General features: G+C 38.2%; 1 protein-coding gene across 5 annotated transcripts in view; it reads left to right on the top strand.

Annotated features, from left to right (window-relative positions):
* The first annotated feature begins 8,806 nt into the window (after positions 1–8,806).
* The window catches only part of LOC110489742 (lethal(3)malignant brain tumor-like protein 4), a 143,805-nt gene continuing 137,986 nt past the window's right edge, over positions 8,807–14,625 (top strand). For all 5 annotated transcript variants that reach the window (XR_002468616.2, XM_021562594.2, XM_021562595.2 and 2 more), the window contains exon 1: positions 8,807–8,906. The gene's annotated coding sequence lies outside the window, so the exon portion shown is untranslated. The remainder of the gene's footprint in view (positions 8,907–14,625) is intronic.

Genomic DNA, 14,625 nt, shown 5'->3' on the forward strand with positions numbered 1-14,625 from the left:
TCTTAGCGGCAAGGTAATATTTGGCTGTCAGTCTAATGTTTCAGGTTGAATGAATATGTTTCTGGGGCACTTGTTTTGAATGTTTGAGGAACAATAGTTTTTGAGGAAAGAATTCCTGACAATCACATGAACAGCAAACAATGCATTGTTTTCTGTATTGTATTTTCTATCAATACTCAAAGAAATAATTTATAGTTTACCTCATGATTTGATGGATAGATGTTTTTAAACGTTTTTTAAAATGTTTTTCAAGGAAAAAGGCACTGACTTCATTCTCCACATATACTGTACAATCTGAAGAATTCATTTGTTAACGCATTTAAAAGTAATTTTAACAAGCACATACAAAGGAAAACAATTCCCTTTTTATTGAAATACCATTTCAAATTGAGTCAATTACTCAAAATATGGTGTAAAATGTCATTGTTCAGTGTTTATATTTTTTATTGTTTTGTGTTTGTCTCGTGTCTTCACGTTTGGTGTTTGCTTGGTTGATCACCAAAGACCCTTCATCTCTGATTGGACAGCCACACCAGTGGAGGCTGGTAGAGGGGAAATTAGGAGGACGGGATCATTTTAATGGATCGATTGGAATAAAATGGAATTAAACAAACACATGCAAATAAAAGTTAATAAATGATCGTTATGCTGCCTGTAACAATAAGGGCCTGTATTTGAATTGACACAAACCACCTTCAGACGAGTATCATGGTGAATATTACCAGTGTACCAAGTGCCATCTGCTGGTGATCAGTCATCCTTAGTAGGCTTTCTAACACTGGGTTGTCCATCATTGGCTATCCATGATCTTGTCATAGTGAAATAGGTGTTACAGGTTTTGTGAAATAAAGGTTTTATTTTTGTTTATTATATACAGTATTCATTATTTGACACATCATTTTTCAGATTGTATATGAAGTAAGCTTGTTGTCATGATCAGATCCTCTAATTATGCATCATCTGATGCAAAATTATTTGTTTAAATCCCAAGATTCCATTGAAATGAATTATTAAAACGAATGATACTTCCTGTGTTGTCATTTGCTTGCATTCATCAACCTTTTGTTGTCAAGTGGCACAGCGGTCTAAGGCACTGCATCTCAGTGCTAGAGGCATCACTACAGACCCTCATTCGATTCCAGGCTGTATCACAACCAGCCATGATTGGAAGTCCCATAGGGCGGCGCACAATTGGCCCAGCGTCGGGTTAGGGTTCAGCCGGGGTAGGCCGTCATTGTAAATAAGAATTTGTTCTTAACTGACTTGCTGAGTTAAATAAAGGTTAAATAAATAAATACTGTAAGCACAGCCATGATCTTTCTCCCGTCTGAGCAAGCTATCAACCAGAGCAGAGACATGCATCTCATACAGCATAATTATTCTGCTAAGAGCGTTATTGGCGCACCAACCAGTGGTCAAAAGGGGTTCCAGCAGTGCTAGTCATTCGCCAGGCCTCTAGGCCCTCCTGTATGTCATTTTACAAGATTCCCAGAGGACATATTTCACTTGATTTTTTATAGTCCCCAGACACAGGTAGGCTCGAGACATGTGCAGAAGGTCAAATGTATTTTGTCACTGTTGCTTTAGTAGTCCATTGTTGGCTTTTCTGTTTGAAAATAGTTGAAGTCATTGTGCTTCGAAGGACAGGGAAGGTGATCTCTGTAGCATAAGACCAGGAAGTATTTATTGTGAGTATTAAGGATGCCAGACATACATTTCATAGGGGGTAATCATGCTGTTGGCGACATGCCTCGCCTTTTACTCAAGGTCAAGGTAAACATATTTGTCGAGGTACAGTCCCAGTCAACAGTTTGGACAGCTACTCATTCAAATTTTTTCGGTATTTGACTATTTTCTGCATTGTAGAATAATAGTGAAGACATCAAAACTATGAAATAACACATATGGAATCATGTAGTCCAAAAAACACGTCCAAAACGTGTTAAACAAATTCTTCAAAGTAGCCACCCTTTGCCTTAATGACAGCTTTGCACACTCTTGAATTAGTAGGTGTATCCAAACTTTTGACTGGTGCTGTATATTGCAAAACATTTTTTTACAATAACATTAATAAATGTTTACCCCATATACACATACATTATTTTCACGTGTTTTCCTATCTGCCATGATCACATACTTACAGTGCCTTGCGAAAGTATTCGGCCCCCTTGAACTTTGCGACCTTTTGCCACATTTCAGGCTTCAAACATAAAGATATAAAACTGTATTTTTTTGTGAAGAATCAACAACAAGTGGGACACAATCATGAAGTGGAACGACATTTATTGGATATTTCAAACTTTTTTAACAAATCAAAAACTGAAAAATTGGGCGTGCAAAATTATTCAGCCCCCTTAAGTTAATACTTTGTAGCGCCACCTTTTGCTGCGATTACAGCTGTAAGTCGCTTGGGGTATGTCTCTATCAGTTTTGCACATCCAGAGACTGAATTTTTTTCCCATTCCTCCTTGCGAAACAGCTCGAGCTCAGTGAGGTTGGATGGAGAGCATTTGTGAACAGCAGTTTTCAGTTCTTTCCACAGATTCTCGATTGGATTCAGGTCTGGACTTTGACTTGGCCATTCTAACACCTGGATATGTTTTATTTTTGAACCATTCCATTGTAGATTTTGCTTTATGTTTTGGATCATTGTCTTGTTGGAAGACAAATCTCCGTCCGTCCCAGTCTCAGGTCTTTTGCAGACTCCATCAGGTTTTCTTCCAGAATGGTCCTGTATTTGGCTCCATCCATCTTCCCATCAATTTTAACCATCTTCCCTGTCCCTGCTGAAGAAAAGCAGGCCCAAACCATGATGCTGCCACCACCATGTTTGACAGTGGGGATGGTGTGTTCAGCTGTGTTGCTTTTAAGCCAAACATAACGTTTTGCATTGTTGCCAAAAAGTTCAATTTTGGTTTCATCTGACCAGAGCACCTACTTCCACATGTTTGGTGTGTCTCCCAGGTGGCTTGTGGCAAACTTTAAACTATACTTTTTATGGATATCTTTAAGAAATGGCTTTCTTCTTGCCACTCTTCCATAAAGGCCAGATTTGTGCAATATACGACTGATTGTTGTCCTCTGGACAGAGTCTCCCACCTCAGCTGTAGATCTCTGCAGTTCATCCAGAGTGATCATGGGCCTCTTGGCTGCATCTCTGATCAGTCTTCTCCTTGTATGAGCTGAAAGTTTAGAGGGACGGCCAGGTCTTGGTAGATTTGCAGTGGTCTGATACTCCTTCCATTTCAATATTATCGCTTGCACAGTGCTCCTTGGGATGTTTAAAGCTTGGGAAATCTTTTTGTATCCAAATCCGGCTTTAAACTTCTTCACAACAGTATCTCGGACCTGCCTGGTGTGTTCCTTGTTCTTCATGATGCTCTCTGCGCTTTTAACGGACCTCTGAGACTATCACAGTGCAGGTGCATTTATACGGAGACTTGATTACACACAGGTGGATTGTATTTATCCTCATTAGTCATTTAGGTCAACATTGCATCATTCAGAGATCCTCACTGAACTTCTGGAGAGAGTTTGCTGCACTGAAAGTAAAGGGGCTGAATAATTTTGCACGCCCAATTTTTCAGTTTTTGATTTGTTAAAAAAGTTTGAAATATCCAATAAATGTCGTTCCACTTCATGATTGTGTCCCACTTGTTGTTGATTCTTCACAAAAAAATACAGTTTTATATCTTTATGTTTGAAGCCTGAATTGTGGCAAAAGGTCGCAAAGTTCAAGGGGGCCGAATACTTTTGCAAGGCACTGCATATTTAAACCAAGGATCATTATTGCTAAGTGCTGTGTATTGCTGAAGTGGCTTCACTATTTAGTATAATGTGTCCCTGTCACTATCACAGTTGTTTTGGTTGGTGTTTATATGTCTGTAGCCTGCATGGAGCACAGTAGTGAATGCAACAGAATTGGCATGACAGATGAGTGAAGAAAAAACAAGTAGGTTTATTGTCACATCTCTATCTTTCTCTCTCTCTTTCTCGCGCTCTTTCTCTCTCTTTCTCTCTTTCTCTCTTTCACACACACACACACGCACACACACACACACACACACACACACACACACACACACACACACACACACACACACACAATAAACACACACTCCATCTATTGTATATTGTCACCTAGTACAGAGAAGGCAAAATCACGTTTGACAGACCAAAGGGCGTCAATCTGCAATCTCTTGGCGGAGAACAAACAGTGTGTGTTTTGAGAACAAACAGAGTGTGTTTTGAGCTGACAGACAGTGACAGAGAACCCAACACTCTACCTTCATTGCATTAACACTTTAACAAAGGGACCCAGGTGTATAGTTTGCGGAGGCTTGTGCTTGAGGTAATTAAATTCAATGACCAAAAAGAAATTAGAGACATGACAGGTGATGAAAATACACTCCTGTTTGACTGGTAAGGATCCACAGCAGGGGATGAAAGTGCTGTTGTTACTATGCAATACAATACTATACAATACAATAACATACAGAGCCCTATGACAACATGTTACTCCAGGCAGTTCGCCTGAAACTGAGACATCTGAACAGGTAAAAAAAACATCTGAAAACTTCAGTAGGCCTACATGTTCTGTGTTTGTCGCCAAATGAGGGTATAGCAATGGTGGAATGTCCGGCGTGATGTTCCACAACTCTCCCCAGTCAAAAGCAATATCAGAAGCATGATGAAATCAATGCTGTTTATTTCAAACTAAATCAATCAGACAGGAATGGTGGCATTTTCAGTACCTTATCATAACATAAAAAAAACATACTCGTCACATTTAACTTACAATGTAGAACGTCCCAATAGCTTCCGTAACTAGTCACATTTGTTTATAAAGAATAATTTCAGGAACATTCATATTCACATTGCCTCTAGTAGCATAGGCCTACAGATGCATATTCAATCATTCATTTATGTAAATGGTTCAAATTTGAGTGGGCATTGGCACAAGGGCAGATGTTGTCGCTCAACTCTCCCCAATGACACGTCTTCATTGCTCTATTACAGGCGGCTGATGAACCATCAAAAGGACTTGAGGAACAGACGGCACCGATTCTAAGCAGGCGCGGGATATGTCATAGCCCGTCATTGATTGTGATGGATGAGGCCGGAGCATCATAATGTTATGTAACCGATATCTCTTGTTGTTCATTTAGATCTAAAAGCCTGGTGCGGAGCCAGAGAGCATCCAATCGAATTTTTCTAAAACATTTGAGAATGTTTCATGTGAAGTACATCACAGTCCATCAACCGAAAGAGAATCTGAAGGCTCAATTCAATCAGTTCATCATTGCAGTACATGAAAACGTTTTTCTGTTTACTCTCTTCACAGATAGATGCTTCCCTGTTTTCAATTTGTAAACATAAACATAATGCACAACATTGCTATTGCAGGTACTAATGAATTCCATCCTTAGTCTCCGTGCAGTGTCTATGAAGTCATGGAAACAGGTAGACATCGCTGTAGCCAAGCATCCAACAGTCTTTCCCCTGAGAGGTTGGAGGTAGAAGAGCCTGGTGACAACTTAAGCCCTTCATAAGGGATATTGTGTACACGCTCTATGCCAACTGTCTATGAGATTGGGATGTTTGCCAGCACAGGAAAGTGCAGGTCCTGTATCCACAAAGCGTCTCAGAGGATCGCTGATCTAGCATCACTTTTTCCTTTTAGATCATAATGAATAAGGCTGTATGGACAGATCCTAGATCAGCAGTCCTACTCTTGAATGCTTTGTGGATACAGGCCTAGGGCTCAGACCTAGAGTTCCAAGTAAATGTAACTGCACCAAACACAAAACCCTTCCTCAAATAAGCTAGGCCTAAGGCTGCCATAGCCGAGCCAGTCTCTCCCTACGGACTGGACACTTCCTCTAACCGCCATCTGTCTCCTTCAAGCCTCCCTGAACATCTTTTAAGTTTCCATTTTGTTGCAGCCTGTCTGGGGGGAATCCTCGACATGTATCTATTCCTTTTATCCATTACTAGTGTGAACTGTACTGAGTTGGGCTGTGTCAAAACCCTTGGGAAAACAACATCCTTATGGAATGCTTGGTTCCTTGAGAGGAGTGGATAGAATGTTTGTTGTATGTAGATACTGCAATCGATGTGTATCGTATAGGTCAGTCGTCCGATATTCTGACCTATACAAGATAAGAAGACTTGTTGATCTCCAAGCCTAATGTTGCTTGGCAGTAGTTGTTTGGTCTAGGGTTGAACACCACTATGTGTCTGTTCAATGATAAGCAAGGCCAAGTGGGCTGAGTGGGCTGCTTTTCTCCATAAACCCCAGAGGGAGCATGGCCTTACTCACCCCTGACATTGGAGACGATTTGCGATGAGTATGGTGCAAAATGTATGTTTAGTGGATTTCACTGGGCTTTATACTCATCCCTCAAGTGAGCTCAATAGAGGACAAACTGCCTTAAATCTATCCAACGGTGTTGACTAGGGAACTCCTATATATGATCTGGATTTCTCTCATTTGAAATATTCCTGGAACTCTGGTTGAAGATGAGGCAATGATGTGATCAGCAGGGGGGTATGAAAGAGTTGACAACATAAAACATATAATGAGCCTACTAGAATGGACATTGCTGTATCCTGTGGGTCTCTTCTAGTAATAATATTTGTATGGTTATATCAACCCCACTCGAAGGAAAGGAAAAGGCCTCACATAAGAGCTCCAGTGGCCTAAGATTGGACTTAATTGGAACAGTCAATCATTTGATAAATAATGATGATGTGTGTGTTGTTCAGATTGGCAGTGACGAAGCAGAACCAGAAGCTGCAATAGAGAATTACATAAGACACATGTCCAATTTCATTATTTATCTGATGTACTTTAATGTGATATTTTATTCAGGCTTCTACATTGCTGCAGCCAATATCATCAGGGCAACACTTCCTTTAGGAACAGAACAACAATGAGACCGATATTAATTTCTTATACTACCTGGCAGAAATACATCAGGGAGGTTGTTTGGGTATTTGTAAAGGGCTAGAAAAAGCACACAAATATGATTCATACTAACTGCATTAGTCTTAGTATGCAGGTGAATGATCTTATAATATATTTAGTTGACATTATGTTACATACTGTAACAGGGATCTGTCTACGCACAGGTCATCATGTGGAAATGTGTTGTTTTAACATGGAAATAAGGTTGATTCAAGTCATTCCTTCACTTAGAAAAAGGGGGTCTACCTAGTTCTTCGGCTGTCCCTTAGGGTTCTTTGAGGGTTTTTCATTTGATGAAGAAGTGGAACAATCAAAAATGTTTGACCTGGAAACAACAACAACAAAAAAATGTCTGGGTATGAGCTCATTCTTTCTACCTTTCTTCCTGTCTCCTTCTATCTTTGTTTCCAGGAATAGATTCCATCTTCCAAATTTGAATTGGGAAAAAAGAGGAAGCTAAAGAGAAAGCTGGATTTAAATTTGAGTCACAGGAATTCCTCACCATTTTATTGGAAACATAGGGGAATTGAGTTCATTATAATGAACTTAATTCCCCTATGTTTCCAGTAAAATTGTGAGGAATTTCTATGACTCAAATTTAAATCCGTCTTTCTCTTTTGCTTCCTCTTTTTTTCCAATTCTAATTTGGAAGATGGAATGGGGCTGTCTTAAGAGGGTGTGTGTGTAGACAAAGGAGAGCTCTCCAGTAGGTACCAACATTCAGTATGTACCAACATTCAAAGGCACTTTTCTCAAAAGTGAGTTTACAAGTTTTTCAACTTTCAAAGCACAATTACTTTCCATTGTTCCTCGAAAATGCAGTGTATGATGTACCATTTTGTAGCTCTGAGTCTCTACTTTTATCCAATGTAAAAAAAACAATAAAAAATGTTGCTACATAAAACCGATTTGAGTCATATATTCTAACTCTGGTGTCTATTCTAACTCTGGTGTCTATTCCAACTCTGGTGTCTAGTCTATTCTAACTCTGGTGTCTAGTCTATTCTAACTCTGGTGTCTATTCTAACTCTGGTGTCTAGTCTATTCTAACTCTGGTGTCTATTCTAACTCTGGTGTCTATTCTAACTCTGGTGTCTATTCTATTCTAACTCTGGTGTCTATTCTAACTCAAGTGTCTATTCTAACTGGTGTCTATTCTATTCTAACTGTGCTGTTTATTCTATTCTATCTCTGGTGTCTATTCTATTCTAATTCTGGTGTCTATTCTATTCTAACTCTGGTGTCTATTCTATTTGAACCCTGGTGTCTATTCTATTCTAACTCTGGTGTCTATTCTATTGTAACTCTGGTGTAACGTGGGATATAGGCCACTCTAGTTATAGAGATGTGTGCCAAAATGTGTTAAATTTCATGATTGCATGTAATTCAATTAGATTACATTGTCAATTGAATTGACCCCATAACACCATTTTTATAGATTAGCACATACAGTATGCATCATATTGGCTATACAATCATATTATATGACATAGGCTACATTTCATTTAACTTTCTATCAATAAAACTGTTATAAAATCAAACACAGCTGCATTAGATTATTTTAATAACAGCACAGTAAGTAGCCTACACAAACTTGAAAATAGGTCATTTGATGAAGGTGACTTGATAAGGAAAGGTCAACTGCTTAGTATTTTAATATTTTCTTTATAATTATATTTACACAGTAAGAAAGTACGTACATTTTATACAATCCCCTTTACTCTTTTTTTTGTCTTGTACCTTTTAAAAATATATCCATATATCGTGTGCCCTGCCACGATATTTCACACCTGTTCGATCACAATCTAATATTTCGTTTTGACTCTTCCAGTAGAGGGCTGTTCGAGAGCATGCGCACAACCGCAGCAAGAGAACATTATTCCTCCTGTCACCAGTGCCTGTCACAACATTGAGGGGCAAAACGACAGCAGTGTGGGTAAGGACTTCAACATTTCATACAACTGCACTTTGTTTTTAAAAGATGATCAAGCACACACTATAGTGGTGCTCCAATATGTGGGACGAAAACAATTCGAATGGCGTGTCGGGTTTTGCCATCGTGTTCAGATGCGTTGATGACAATCCTCGCTCTAATCTCTCATGTTTTCTCCTGTTAAACTAGCGAACATATAAGATGCCCCTTTCCTCAACTACTGACCCACTAAATGAAGTAAAATAGCTGTCTATGTATTCGTCAATTTGTTGCTGTAACGTTTTCCAAACATGTGACACGATAGTGTAGGCTAAACAATGCGCAGCAAGGCAGTCAAGCTAAGTGAAACTATAATTTTTCTCGGAAATGTTTCGTCTTAACCTTGCACGTTAGGATTTTTGGTAGGTAACAATGTGTCATCGTGATGAGTTACTGTCTGTGTGCGAGGAGACTAGTTACAATTGTAACAAGTTATTAAGGAAGCTTTGCTACGTTGTTTTTATTTCCTTGACTTCAGGGCTATCTTCTCATCCAGGTTGTTTTCTAGTTGGGTGGAGTGTCAGTTTTATATAGTTGTTTGGCCCTGATATTTAAATTACCTCTACATTTTGTTGAACAACATCTACATTTTCTGCTTATTCAAACCAACCAGGTTTAAGGTTTGTCATGTTTTGTTTGTAAAACCTTGGGCCTAAATGTCAACTTGTCAAGTGTTTTTTTCAATTACACTGTAACATCAACCCATTGTTTGTTTCATTCCTGCAATTTATCCAGAAAGTGCATATAAAATACTATCTCATTCCCGAGATTAAGGTTAGTTTCCTTATTCTAACAATAATGATTTTCATTCAACCCAACTAATAATTGTCAACCCCTTATCCTATTCAAATGAAATGTTTTGATGCACTCTTATAATTTTACCTGAAGAAAACTGAAGAAAAAATAGGTACATTGGGAATGATATACACCGGTTGAGTTAAGAATGATGTAAGCGCTTATTTTTTTATGTTATGCATAAAAATGTTACCACAGGCAAACAAACAGTCACTAAAGTATCAAAATGAGAATAGATAGGCCTAAAACATAGCAGTAGACACCCCGATTTATGTTTTGTTGCTTTTTCAAATATTGTTTTAACTTTAGTTCTCTAGTCATTCAATTATTATTACTCACTAAAACACTACTCATTAGTGTTTTAAGGAATAACCTCTGTTTGCTGTAATTTCTGAGAGAATAAACCCTTCCCACTGGGAACAGAAGTCAACTTCATTTCAATGAAATGACGTAGAAACAACTTTGATTCAACCAGTGTATGCCCAGTGGGTTATGTCAAGTTTATACTATAGCATCACAACGTCATTCCCATTCAATATTTCATCATTTACATTCACTTTGAAGGAGAGTGATTTTGTGTCTTGCTGAGTGATTGTCAGAAAGACACATCAAAGGATAGATCGTTGTGGTGTTTATTTCGATGTCAGTGTCGGGAAGTTGTTCATAAGCTTCCTGCTTTCCACACTGCTCTATTGCTGCCACACAACACTTCCTGTTATAGCACACACAGATTAAACATGAATAAATTGTTTTGGCTTGAGAATCCACAATTCAGTTTATGTGTATCCATGGAAGAACTATTCAACAATAATAAATCACATAAACTGTGATTTTTGTCTCTGGTGTGTTTAGTAATTGTAAATCTTATCTGACAACGTGTGGAACCGTATCCTAACTTACGTTGTGACTTCAAGATCTCTAGAGAATGTTGCACAGGCTTTGTGAAGTCATCCCTTAGTTTTTGCATTTTTCTTCTGCTGTCAAGCTAAGATGGTATGTCATATTACATTTATGATTATATTTATGTTGTAGAACTGAAAAATGAACTGAAAAATGATATTTTTCTAATCTGTTGAAATGGTATTGAACTTGAACTTTCATGTGCACTTCATGTGATTTGAGTGAAGGGAACCTTTCTCCTTTCTGATGGACATGCTTCTTGCTGATGGATCAAGGGCTTTTTTGGAGGCTGAGAGTACATTCTATTTACTTACATGGACACGTTATATCATAAATCAAGTATTTTCCTCTTTAAAGTCGTCTTGCAGGTTGTGTAGCCTACTGCCTGGTTAAGAGACATTTCATACTGACTGTAAAGCATATAAAACAATGCTATAACACTTCATTGTAAGACTTGTAATGCAAGCCTAGGGTTTTTTAGTCATCTAATGTTTCAGCTTGAATAATCTGTTATGGAGCATCCAGCCATGTTTTCCTGCATTATTTGCTCTCATGGCACTGTACAGTACACACAGTTATTAAGTATTACAGAGTTTTCTGTCACGTAGACTATCCTGTAAACTTAAATACTTCAGTATTTCAGTATTTGCATGGCTCTCTCCCTTCACAGAACGTGTCAGTGATCGCATCTGTTTAGGTTTATTAGTTGTAGTTTTATTGTGTTTGTTAAAAACGATGTTGAATGGATGTAATTCTTTGTGTATGTCCATTTTTTGGGACATGGCACTAGTTGGCCATTGTTTTAGATTTCAATAGGAGGAAAGCCAATCACAGATCTGGGGCACATAGCCATTTTTGAGCAACATGCTGGCACCTCAATAGGGGAAAACACTGTTGATTTCAATTATGCGTTTAGCCTCAATTATAGAACCCAGTCATTACTAGTAATGTGACTGAAGTGTATAATTTCAGTCAAATCCCTGCATTAAATATGTGATTATTTAATCTAATGCAACAGGTTGAGCAATATATGCTGTATGTATCTGGAAATGTTATTCACAACTGAAATAGAGAAGGCGTTGCCCTAAAATAGAAAAGGTCTCTCTAGTTTTGGATTACACTGTCTTATCTTTCTTTGACAGGATTACTGAAAGAGAATGCACTGACTTTCCAAAGCAGTTGTAAATGGGCTTTCTGGTTATCTACCACTATACAAAACAATAATAGATGTTGTTAAGTAATTTCAATTGATCAAGATCAGTTTTTCAACTTAATCTCGCAACAGACATGCTGTAGACATGAAGTTTCTACTTTGCCATCCCATTCATCTCTTGCCTCAGGTCCTGAAATCTTGATGATCGGAATTGTCATTGAAATCTGGTGATAAAATTATATGATGCATAGTCATTTAACGGATTCTTCATTCATGGATACTATGTGTTATCAGATACTGGACCTATTCATTTTGATTTGAGATTGAATTGAGTAGCTTAGTCAGTGCCAAGGCTGGTCTGACATTCAACTAAGTTAAATTATGTGGCCTTCATGTACAGAACAAAAGGGTGTCAGCATAATTATTTTGAACATACTTACGTATATGTCACTGAGAGAGACAAATGTGTGTCTTGAGTGTAGTTCTGCATCTATAATATTTATTCTCCTCATATATGCACTCTGATGTAGTCTATATGATAACATGGTGACATTTGTTGCCATTGTATGCCAAGGACATTTAAGCCTAACTGCTCAATTTCATACGGTGCTTAGTGTGCTATAAGCTTATATCTTCATGGCATTGACAAAGCAGATTGTCTTGAAACAGCAGGTTTCCCGTTTCAATAGAATGTAAATGTGTGCAAGTTACATTTTTCTCACCAGCCTCAGAGACCGACTATTGATCAAGCCTACGTTGACTTTGAATCAGGAGCCATTTTACTACACTTGAGGAGTATATTGAGAGTGCCACCAGCATGCAGTCTGGAGGCATTGTTTAGATTAAGAACAAATCAATTGTTTCCCTTTGCAACAGAATAAAACAGGACGTACCCTGTAGTCATTTGTGTTGGAAATCCAATCATTGTGTTTGGCACGTTTTGTCACAACTTGTTGGTGTGCTATTCATCACTCGCCAGGCATTTTCCATAGGCAGTTCCCAATCAAATCAAAACAAATTTGATCCCAGCTTGCTTGGTTTCTTTGAGCCAGTTTCTATGAAAAATGAAAACCCAGGGCACAATAACACTCCGTTGACCTGGTTTGTCTATGGCCTCCAGGCTCTCTCCTTTTGTTGTGTTGAAGCAAATGAGACGCGGGTATCTGCTAAGTCCAGGAAAATGTGCGAATTTGTGTAGCCTCATGCTGTGTAGACTCAGGGGGGAGTGGGTGGTCCCTATTCCCTGAGCATACCGCATACTAAAGATCCAAAAACCCTTAGCCAAAGTGCCCTCATGCATTACAGTGTTTGTACATTGTTGTAGACAAAAACAACTGTGTTTACTGATAATCCTCAAATAGAAACTAAGGATGAAGTGATTGGAGCCATAGGAGAAATGTGTTTTAAGCCTATAAAGCTAGTCTTTAAATGTATCTTTTGGCCTTCTTCCACAGCTTTAGACATTTTCTCCTTGCATAGGATAAATCAGACTTTGCAAGTGTTAAAATCTCTGTGTTAAGGTTAAAAGTGCTGTGAGTGTTATATCTGAGTGTTGATTCTAGTGGGATTGAAATTGACACCACTTCTGGTGAATAAATGAAGTGTTATTTGAATCATAGTGGAATAAACACTGCGTGGTGTTGTTACGCCACTGTGTTTAGTTCATTTTCTTTAATTCTCTGAGTGAAAAAGTCCTAGGAGGGGCCTCTATCCTTTTTCCCAGAATGCTTTGTTGCAGGTAGATTTTTAGAATAGTTTGTTTTTATACCTATGTTTCTGCATGCATGTTGTTTGATTAATTTATTTTATACAATTTCTAAACTAATCCAACCTGTAACGGGTTGGACCTATTGCACCCGTTACTGAGATGGTTGTTCCAGTTTATATGGTTTAGGTAGTCTTGTTTGTCAAGTCCTTCACCTTAGCAGTCATTCTGAATGCAGGTTTTGAGTGATATAATATTCATATTATTTGCTGGATTCTGAAAGGAATTACTAATCACTTCACAAACCAGTTTATTGTGATTTGCAGGTCTGATGTGGCCCATGAGCCAGGATTTTCAGACCACAATGTTGAGGATAACTAGTTCACAATTAAAGACCTTACCAAATTTGCAATATATGGTCATAAAGTGTTCACTTTAAATTGAAACATATTCACTTTGGCTGTCACCTGGACAGCTTCAGGAAGAAGAGTTATTGAATGCAACAGGCATGTCACTAACTCTGTCACTAACAAACACAGTCATGGGTTGGTATCTCTCAAATTGACTTGAATGGCATGCTGGGCAATATTCAAATAAGGCTTTACAACCTGTGATGTTACAATACCCCCCCCCAAAAATACTGTAACCCTAAATAAAATAAAGTTTATTGGTCACGTACACATTTTATGTTTTGCCTGTTCAATACAATCCTAATTTAAGTCCGAATTTGCCACACCCACGGTGTTAAGGCCCAACACTCTCTAAGGGTGTTAGTTTGTGAACACTTTGAAAAGTGTTAGTTTAAATCTGTTTCGGTGGGTGACATATCATTTCTAAGAAAGTGCTACATTTAACACTGTGTGCTAAAATTCTGATCTCAAATTTGTTGTGTAGTAATTACATTTTCGAAAGGGAATAGATGATTCCCCAGCAGTAAATGTATGAAAAAGGGTTTGACGCCACCACATTCATTGTGTCTAGTAGGATGATATGAATTCCCCTTTTTCTTTTCTATTTTCCAGAAAGTATGCATTTACCAGGCTATATTTGACACTTAACAGCATTGCTTAATAATATCTGTACATTTAATTTAGCCTGCATTCAAATGTGCCAGTGAACCGAGAATAAGC

The sequence above is a fragment of the Oncorhynchus mykiss genome, chromosome 15, assembly GCF_013265735.2.
Source record: "Oncorhynchus mykiss isolate Arlee chromosome 15, USDA_OmykA_1.1, whole genome shotgun sequence".
Lineage (NCBI taxonomy): Eukaryota > Metazoa > Chordata > Actinopteri > Salmoniformes > Salmonidae > Oncorhynchus > Oncorhynchus mykiss.